This window comes from Osmia lignaria, unplaced genomic scaffold (assembly GCF_051020975.1).
Source record: "Osmia lignaria lignaria isolate PbOS001 unplaced genomic scaffold, iyOsmLign1 scaffold0036, whole genome shotgun sequence".
Lineage (NCBI taxonomy): Eukaryota > Metazoa > Arthropoda > Insecta > Hymenoptera > Megachilidae > Osmia > Osmia lignaria.
This window is the reverse complement of record NW_027478177.1, coordinates 127,501-137,500: the sequence shown is the minus strand read 5'-3', so window position 1 is coordinate 137,500 and position 10,000 is coordinate 127,501. Positions and strand designations below refer to the sequence as shown.

The 10,000-nt window shown below is 43.1% G+C and overlaps 1 non-coding gene across 1 annotated transcript in view; it reads left to right on the top strand.

Moving 5' to 3' along the window:
• Positions 1 to 9,588: 9,588 nt before the first annotated feature.
• The window catches only part of LOC143306817 (small subunit ribosomal RNA), a 1,923-nt gene continuing 1,511 nt past the window's right edge, over positions 9,589 to 10,000 (top strand). Inside the window, exon 1 of the ribosomal RNA XR_013064123.1 lies at positions 9,589 to 10,000. This exon is cut by the window's right edge and continues 1,511 nt beyond it. This is a non-coding gene — a ribosomal RNA (small subunit ribosomal RNA).

Below are 10,000 nucleotides of genomic sequence, written 5' to 3'. Positions count from 1 at the left end.
TCGCCAAAGTTCGTACTTTTCGATAAAATCTTCGTCCTATGATACATTTCGATCAAGAACTACATTGATCGTCATGAAACTGTTTTTTTTTTTGGGAGACGTGTACGCTCCTTTTCATAAAGGAGACTATCTTATTGCGAAAGTCAAAATCGCACGCTCTCACGGCGATTTGCCCCCGTATACGCCTGGGCGTAAGCCCGTGCGTCGCCGACCTAGCGGCCTGCCGATCGGTATTTAGAGGGAGGCACTTTGAAAGCAACACGCCGTTGGAACTTTGAAAAATTTCGATGCGTCGCCAAAGTTCGTACTTTTCGATAAAATCTTCGTCCTATGATACATTTCGATCAAGAACTACATTGATCGTCATGAAACTGTTTTTTTTTTTGGGAGACGTGTACGCTCCTTTTCATAAAGGAGACTATCTTATTGCGAAAGTCAAAATCGCACGCTCTCACGGCGATTTGCCCCCGTATACGCCTGGGCGTAAGCCCGTGCGTCGCCGACCTAGCGGCCTGCCGATCGGTATTTAGAGGGAGGCACTTTGAAAGCAACACGCCGTTGGAACTTTGAAAAATTTCGATGCGTCGCCAAAGTTCGTACTTTTCGATAAAATCTTCGTCCTATGATACATTTCGATCAAGAACTACATTGATCGTCATGAAACTGTTTTTTTTTTTGGGAGACGTGTACGCTCCTTTTCATAAAGGAGACTATCTTATTGCGAAAGTCAAAATCGCACGCTCTCACGGCGATTTGCCCCCGTATACGCCTGGGCGTAAGCCCGTGCGTCGCCGACCTAGCGGCCTGCCGATCGGTATTTAGAGGGAGGCACTTTGAAAGCAACACGCCGTTGGAACTTTGAAAAATTTCGATGCGTCGCCAAAGTTCGTACTTTTCGATAAAATCTTCGTCCTATGATACATTTCGATCAAGAACTACATTGATCGTCATGAAACTGTTTTTTTTTTTGGGAGACGTGTACGCTCCTTTTCATAAAGGAGACTATCTTATTGCGAAAGTCAAAATCGCACGCTCTCACGGCGATTTGCCCCCGTATACGCCTGGGCGTAAGCCCGTGCGTCGCCGACCTAGCGGCCTGCCGATCGGTATTTAGAGGGAGGCACTTTGAAAGCAACACGCCGTTGGAACTTTGAAAAATTTCGATGCGTCGCCAAAGTTCGTACTTTTCGATAAAATCTTCGTCCTATGATACATTTCGATCAAGAACTACATTGATCGTCATGAAACTGTTTTTTTTTTTGGGAGACGTGTACGCTCCTTTTCATAAAGGAGACTATCTTATTGCGAAAGTCAAAATCGCACGCTCTCACGGCGATTTGCCCCCGTATACGCCTGGGCGTAAGCCCGTGCGTCGCCGACCTAGCGGCCTGCCGATCGGTATTTAGAGGGAGGCACTTTGAAAGCAACACGCCGTTGGAACTTTGAAAAATTTCGATGCGTCGCCAAAGTTCGTACTTTTCGATAAAATCTTCGTCCTATGATACATTTCGATCAAGAACTACATTGATCGTCATGAAACTGTTTTTTTTTTTGGGAGACGTGTACGCTCCTTTTCATAAAGGAGACTATCTTATTGCGAAAGTCAAAATCGCACGCTCTCACGGCGATTTGCCCCCGTATACGCCTGGGCGTAAGCCCGTGCGTCGCCGACCTAGCGGCCTGCCGATCGGTATTTAGAGGGAGGCACTTTGAAAGCAACACGCCGTTGGAACTTTGAAAAATTTCGATGCGTCGCCAAAGTTCGTACTTTTCGATAAAATCTTCGTCCTATGATACATTTCGATCAAGAACTACATTGATCGTCATGAAACTGTTTTTTTTTTTGGGAGACGTGTACGCTCCTTTTCATAAAGGAGACTATCTTATTGCGAAAGTCAAAATCGCACGCTCTCACGGCGATTTGCCCCCGTATACGCCTGGGCGTAAGCCCGTGCGTCGCCGACCTAGCGGCCTGCCGATCGGTATTTAGAGGGAGGCACTTTGAAAGCAACACGCCGTTGGAACTTTGAAAAATTTCGATGCGTCGCCAAAGTTCGTACTTTTCGATAAAATCTTCGTCCTATGATACATTTCGATCAAGAACTACATTGATCGTCATGAAACTGTTTTTTTTTTTGGGAGACGTGTACGCTCCTTTTCATAAAGGAGACTATCTTATTGCGAAAGTCAAAATCGCACGCTCTCACGGCGATTTGCCCCCGTATACGCCTGGGCGTAAGCCCGTGCGTCGCCGACCTAGCGGCCTGCCGATCGGTATTTAGAGGGAGGCACTTTGAAAGCAACACGCCGTTGGAACTTTGAAAAATTTCGATGCGTCGCCAAAGTTCGTACTTTTCGATAAAATCTTCGTCCTATGATACATTTCGATCAAGAACTACATTGATCGTCATGAAACTGTTTTTTTTTTTGGGAGACGTGTACGCTCCTTTTCATAAAGGAGACTATCTTATTGCGAAAGTCAAAATCGCACGCTCTCACGGCGATTTGCCCCCGTATACGCCTGGGCGTAAGCCCGTGCGTCGCCGACCTAGCGGCCTGCCGATCGGTATTTAGAGGGAGGCACTTTGAAAGCAACACGCCGTTGGAACTTTGAAAAATTTCGATGCGTCGCCAAAGTTCGTACTTTTCGATAAAATCTTCGTCCTATGATACATTTCGATCAAGAACTACATTGATCGTCATGAAACTGTTTTTTTTTTTGGGAGACGTGTACGCTCCTTTTCATAAAGGAGACTATCTTATTGCGAAAGTCAAAATCGCACGCTCTCACGGCGATTTGCCCCCGTATACGCCTGGGCGTAAGCCCGTGCGTCGCCGACCTAGCGGCCTGCCGATCGGTATTTAGAGGGAGGCACTTTGAAAGCAACACGCCGTTGGAACTTTGAAAAATTTCGATGCGTCGCCAAAGTTCGTACTTTTCGATAAAATCTTCGTCCTATGATACATTTCGATCAAGAACTACATTGATCGTCATGAAACTGTTTTTTTTTTTGGGAGACGTGTACGCTCCTTTTCATAAAGGAGACTATCTTATTGCGAAAGTCAAAATCGCACGCTCTCACGGCGATTTGCCCCCGTATACGCCTGGGCGTAAGCCCGTGCGTCGCCGACCTAGCGGCCTGCCGATCGGTATTTAGAGGGAGGCACTTTGAAAGCAACACGCCGTTGGAACTTTGAAAAATTTCGATGCGTCGCCAAAGTTCGTACTTTTCGATAAAATCTTCGTCCTATGATACATTTCGATCAAGAACTACATTGATCGTCATGAAACTGTTTTTTTTTTTGGGAGACGTGTACGCTCCTTTTCATAAAGGAGACTATCTTATTGCGAAAGTCAAAATCGCACGCTCTCACGGCGATTTGCCCCCGTATACGCCTGGGCGTAAGCCCGTGCGTCGCCGACCTAGCGGCCTGCCGATCGGTATTTAGAGGGAGGCACTTTGAAAGCAACACGCCGTTGGAACTTTGAAAAATTTCGATGCGTCGCCAAAGTTCGTACTTTTCGATAAAATCTTCGTCCTATGATACATTTCGATCAAGAACTACATTGATCGTCATGAAACTGTTTTTTTTTTTGGGAGACGTGTACGCTCCTTTTCATAAAGGAGACTATCTTATTGCGAAAGTCAAAATCGCACGCTCTCACGGCGATTTGCCCCCGTATACGCCTGGGCGTAAGCCCGTGCGTCGCCGACCTAGCGGCCTGCCGATCGGTATTTAGAGGGAGGCACTTTGAAAGCAACACGCCGTTGGAACTTTGAAAAATTTCGATGCGTCGCCAAAGTTCGTACTTTTCGATAAAATCTTCGTCCTATGATACATTTCGATCAAGAACTACATTGATCGTCATGAAACTGTTTTTTTTTTTGGGAGACGTGTACGCTCCTTTTCATAAAGGAGACTATCTTATTGCGAAAGTCAAAATCGCACGCTCTCACGGCGATTTGCCCCCGTATACGCCTGGGCGTAAGCCCGTGCGTCGCCGACCTAGCGGCCTGCCGATCGGTATTTAGAGGGAGGCACTTTGAAAGCAACACGCCGTTGGAACTTTGAAAAATTTCGATGCGTCGCCAAAGTTCGTACTTTTCGATAAAATCTTCGTCCTATGATACATTTCGATCAAGAACTACATTGATCGTCATGAAACTGTTTTTTTTTTTGGGAGACGTGTACGCTCCTTTTCATAAAGGAGACTATCTTATTGCGAAAGTCAAAATCGCACGCTCTCACGGCGATTTGCCCCCGTATACGCCTGGGCGTAAGCCCGTGCGTCGCCGACCTAGCGGCCTGCCGATCGGTATTTAGAGGGAGGCACTTTGAAAGCAACACGCCGTTGGAACTTTGAAAAATTTCGATGCGTCGCCAAAGTTCGTACTTTTCGATAAAATCTTCGTCCTATGATACATTTCGATCAAGAACTACATTGATCGTCATGAAACTGTTTTTTTTTTTGGGAGACGTGTACGCTCCTTTTCATAAAGGAGACTATCTTATTGCGAAAGTCAAAATCGCACGCTCTCACGGCGATTTGCCCCCGTATACGCCTGGGCGTAAGCCCGTGCGTCGCCGACCTAGCGGCCTGCCGATCGGTATTTAGAGGGAGGCACTTTGAAAGCAACACGCCGTTGGAACTTTGAAAAATTTCGATGCGTCGCCAAAGTTCGTACTTTTCGATAAAATCTTCGTCCTATGATACATTTCGATCAAGAACTACATTGATCGTCATGAAACTGTTTTTTTTTTGGGGAGACGTGTACGCTCCTTTTCATAAAGGAGACTATCTTATTGCGAAAGTCAAAATCGCACGCTCTCACGGCGATTTGCCCCCGTATACGCCTGGGCGTAAGCCCGTGCGTCGCCGACCTAGCGGCCTGCCGATCGGTATTTAGAGGGAGGCACTTTGAAAGCAACACGCCGCTGGAACTTTGAAAAATTTCGGGGCAAAGCAATACGCGGCTGGGACTTTGAAATATTTCGGAGCGCACCTAAAGTTCGTTATTTTGGCTAAACGGAGCGAAAATCTGCATTTATACCATCACGGACGTTAGTTCAATAGCGTTTAACGATGGATCCACGGTACAGAATGCAAAAATATGATTGTTAAAATTTTCGACTAATCGGTTCTAAGAGGCGAAGCAATACGCCGCTGGGACTTTGAAATATTTCGGAGCGCACCTAAAGTTCGTTATTTTGGCTAAACGGAGCGAAAATCTGCATTTATACCATCACGGACGTTAGTTTAATAGCGTTTAACGATGGATCCACGGTACAGAATGCAAAAATATGATTGTTAAAATTTTCGACTAATCGGTTCTAAGAGGCGAAGCAATACGCCGCTGGGACTTTGAAATATTTCGGAGCGCACCTAAAGTTCGTTATTTTGGCTAAACGGAGCGAAAATCTGCATTTATACCATCACGGACGTTAGTTCAATAGCGTTTAACGATCGATCCACGGTACAGAATGCAAAAATATGATTGTTAAAATTTTCGACTAATCGGTTCTAAGAGGCGAAGCAATACGCCGCTGGGACTTTGAAATATTTCGGAGCGCACCTAAAGTTCGTTATTTTGGCTAAACGGAGCGAAAATCTGCATTTATACCATCACGGACGTTAGTTTAATAGCGTTTAACGATGGATCCACGGTACAGAATGCAAAAATATGATTGTTAAAATTTTCGACTAATCGGTTCTAAGAGGCGAAGCAATACGCCGCTGGGACTTTGAAATATTTCGGAGCGCACCTAAAGTTCGTTATTTTGGCTAAACGGAGCGAAAATCTGCATTTATACCATCACGGACGTTAGTTCAATAGCGTTTAACGATCGATCCACGGTACAGAATGCAAAAATATGATTGTTAAAATTTTCGACTAATCGGTTCTAAGAGGCGAAGCAATACGCCGCTGGGACTTTGAAATATTTCGGAGCGCACCTAAAGTTCGTTATTTTGGCTAAACGGAGCGAAAATCTGCATTTATACCATCACGGACGTTAGTTTAATAGCGTTTAACGATGGATCCACGGTACAGAATGCAAAAATATGATTGTTAAAATTTTCGACTAATCGGTTCTAAGAGGCGAAGCAATACGCCGCTGGGACTTTGAAATATTTCGGAGCGCACCTAAAGTTCGTTATTTTGGCTAAACGGAGCGAAAATCTGCATTTATACCATCACGGACGTTAGTTCAATAGCGTTTAACGATCGATCCACGGTACAGAATGCAAAAATATGATTGTTAAAATTTTCGACTAATCGGTTCTAAGAGGCGAAGCAATACGCCGCTGGGACTTTGAAATATTTCGGAGCGCACCTAAAGTTCGTTATTTTGGCTAAACGGAGCGAAAATCTGCATTTATACCATCACGGACGTTAGTTCAATAGCGTTTAACGATCGATCCACGGTACAGAATGCAAAAATATGATTGTTAAAATTTTCGACTAATCGGTTCTAAGAGGCGAAGCAATACGCCGCTGGGACTTTGAAATATTTCGGAGCGCACCTAAAGTTCGTTATTTTGGCTAAACGGAGCGAAAATCTGCATTTATACCATCACGGACGTTAGTTTAATAGCGTTTAACGATGGATCCACGGTACAGAATGCAAAAATATGATTGTTAAAATTTTCGACTAATCGGTTCTAAGAGGCGAAGCAATACGCCGCTGGGACTTTGAAATATTTCGGAGCGCACCTAAAGTTCGTTATTTTGGCTAAACGGAGCGAAAATCTGCATTTATACCATCACGGACGTTAGTTTAATAGCGTTTAACGATGGATCCACGGTACAGAATGCAAAAATATGATTGTTAAAATTTTCGACTAATCGGTTCTAAGAGGCGAAGCAATACGCCGCTGGGACTTTGAAATATTTCGGAGCGCACCTAAAGTTCGTTATTTTGGCTAAACGGAGCGAAAATCTGCATTTATACCATCACGGACGTTAGTTCAATAGCGTTTAACGATCGATCCACGGTACAGAATGCAAAAATATGATTGTTAAAATTTTCGACTAATCGGTTCTAAGAGGCGAAGCAACACGCCGCTGGGACTTTGAAATATTTCGGAGCGCACCTAAAGTTCGTTATTTTGGCTAAACGGAGCGAAAATCTGCATTTATACCATCACGGACGTTAGTTCAATAGCGTTTAACGATCGATCCACGGTACAGAATGCAAAAATATGATTGTTAAAATTTTCGACTAATCGGTTCTAAGAGGCGAAGCAATACGCCGCTGGGACTTTGAAATATTTCGGAGCGCACCTAAAGTTCGTTATTTTGGCTAAACGGAGCGAAAATCTGCATTTATACCATCACGGACGTTAGTTCAATAGCGTTTAACGATCGATCCACGGTACAGAATGCAAAAATATGATTGTTAAAATTTTCGACTAATCGGTTCTAAGAGGCGAAGCAATACGCCGCTGGGACTTTGAAATATTTCGGAGCGCACCTAAAGTTCGTTATTTTGGCTAAACGGAGCGAAAATCTGCATTTATACCATCACGGACGTTAGTTTAATAGCGTTTAACGATGGATCCACGGTACAGAATGCAAAAATATGATTGTTAAAATTTTCGACTAATCGGTTCTAAGAGGCGAAGCAATACGCCGCTGGGACTTTGAAATATTTCGGAGCGCACCTAAAGTTCGTTATTTTGGCTAAACGGAGCGAAAATCTGCATTTATACCATCACGGACGTTAGTTCAATAGCGTTTAACGATCGATCCACGGTACAGAATGCAAAAATATGATTGTTAAAATTTTCGACTAATCGGTTCTAAGAGGCGAAGCAATACGCCGCTGGGACTTTGAAATATTTCGGAGCGCACCTAAAGTTCGTTATTTTGGCTAAACGGAGCGAAAATCTGCATTTATACCATCACGGACGTTAGTTCAATAGCGTTTAACGATCGATCCACGGTACAGAATGCAAAAATATGATTGTTAAAATTTTCGACTTATCGGTTCTGGATCACTGAAAAATCAAAAAAAATTATTAATTTTGATTAATTAAATTACATATGTAGTTTTATATTGTTATAGTCTCGTATTTGTTAATGTTTTGTCGTAAGAAAATGCAAAAATATCGTTTTAATGTTTTCGTCTCATCGGTTCTGGATCGCTGAAAAATCAAAGAAAAATATTAATTTTGATTAATTAAATTACAAATGGAGTTTTATATTGCTATAGTCGCTTATTTGTTAATGTTTTACCGTAAGAAAATGCAAAAATATCGTTTTAATATTTTCATCTCATCGGTTCTGGGCGGTTTTAAAATTTTTTAAAATATTAATTAAACCCATGATTTACATGAGAATGTGAATTTATTATGTCCTGCATGTTAATTTATTAATTTTCATGTATAGAACGTTATAAAATGAAAGGATATGTTCGACGATATTTCCGGCTAAGTTTTACCGTGCCGGCGGGATGGTACGCTCTCACGGCGGTTTGCACAGGCATACGCCTGGGCGTAAGCCCATGCGTCGCCGACCTAGCGGCCGGCCGTTCGGTATTTATAGGAAGGCACTTTCGGTTCGCTCGGACCGGTCGGGAGTAGCGTCGAGCGTGTGGCTCTTTTATGACTTCGGTTGAAAAGCAGTCTACCGCTCCTCGAGAATATACTTTCTCGACTATTCTCGTTCCGGTTTTCCGTTGCGGATTATTATTAATCTCCACACAGCATTACCACGGGTCGGTGTCTAAGACCGAATGGCCCATATGTGGTGAGCCTTGTAATATAAGGCTGGTGACCTGTATGCACTTATAAATGTTGCATACTTGTACAAACTGAGCATCAACTGTCTGTAACCAAAATTTGTTAAAACTGAAAAAGTTATAAGATTGTATAAAATTTTTGAACCAAGAAAGTAGTGTTAGACGAAAATTCGTTCTATCACTTTTAGAAGGGAGACTGTTTGGAAATATTTAAAGTATAAAATACACAAAAGTCCACTGAATTATGAACAAAATTACGTCCCTGAATTTAAGAAAAGTCAAGAGGTGTCAGAAATAAAATCCTCTCTGATACGTTCAGAGAGGAAAATAAGTATGGAGAGAGGAGTAAAAATGAAAGAAGTTTTAAGGCTGGGGAAACTTCTAAAGGAGAGAGATTCCAACATATCTAATATGTACATTTAAAGCAAGTCCAAGGAACTCTCTCCGTTAATGTTTGAAAAGGTGTGTGCAGATGGAGGAGAAATGTATAAAGTACAGAGACGAGGTTGGTGGGCCCGCTCTAATGATAAAGATTATAAAATTTGGTGGCAAAATGACCAGCATGATCACTGTACGCGCTTTCTCGATTTGTATAGCATGCCACTGTCCGCGCTATCTTTTATTATATTGTCCAGCGTGTGTGGTCTACGTGCTTGCACGATGGATGCACGGCGTGAAAGTGATTTTCGTGCTTTATGAGAGGAGGAGGAGAATATTTGGCCTCTATAAGAGGTACAAAATTTATGAAATGTGTGTTACATACAAAAGAGAAATGGCTTAACGTCGATCGGTCTTACAGGGAGGGCCGACGACGAAAATTTAAATTTACAATAATAACTAAGCTCCCTGGTTGATCCTGCCAGTAGTCATATGCTTGTCTCAAAGATTAAGCCATGCATGTCTAAGTACATACCGAATTAAGGTGAAACCGCGAATGGCTCATTAAATCAGTTTTGGTTTCTTAGATCGTACAAAACATTACTTGGATAACTGTGGTAATTCTAGAGCTAATACATGCAAACCAGAATTCCACCCAGAGATGGGAGGAATGCTTTTATTAGATCAAAACCAATCGGTGGCGGACGGCTTGTCCGTTCGTCCATCGTCGGCTTTGGTGACTCTGAATAACTTTGTGCTGATCGTATGGTCATCTAGCACCGACGACGGATCTTTCAAATGTCTGCCTTATCAACTGTCGATGGTAGGTTCTACGCCTACCATGGTTGTAACGGGTAACGGGGAATCAGGGTTCGAT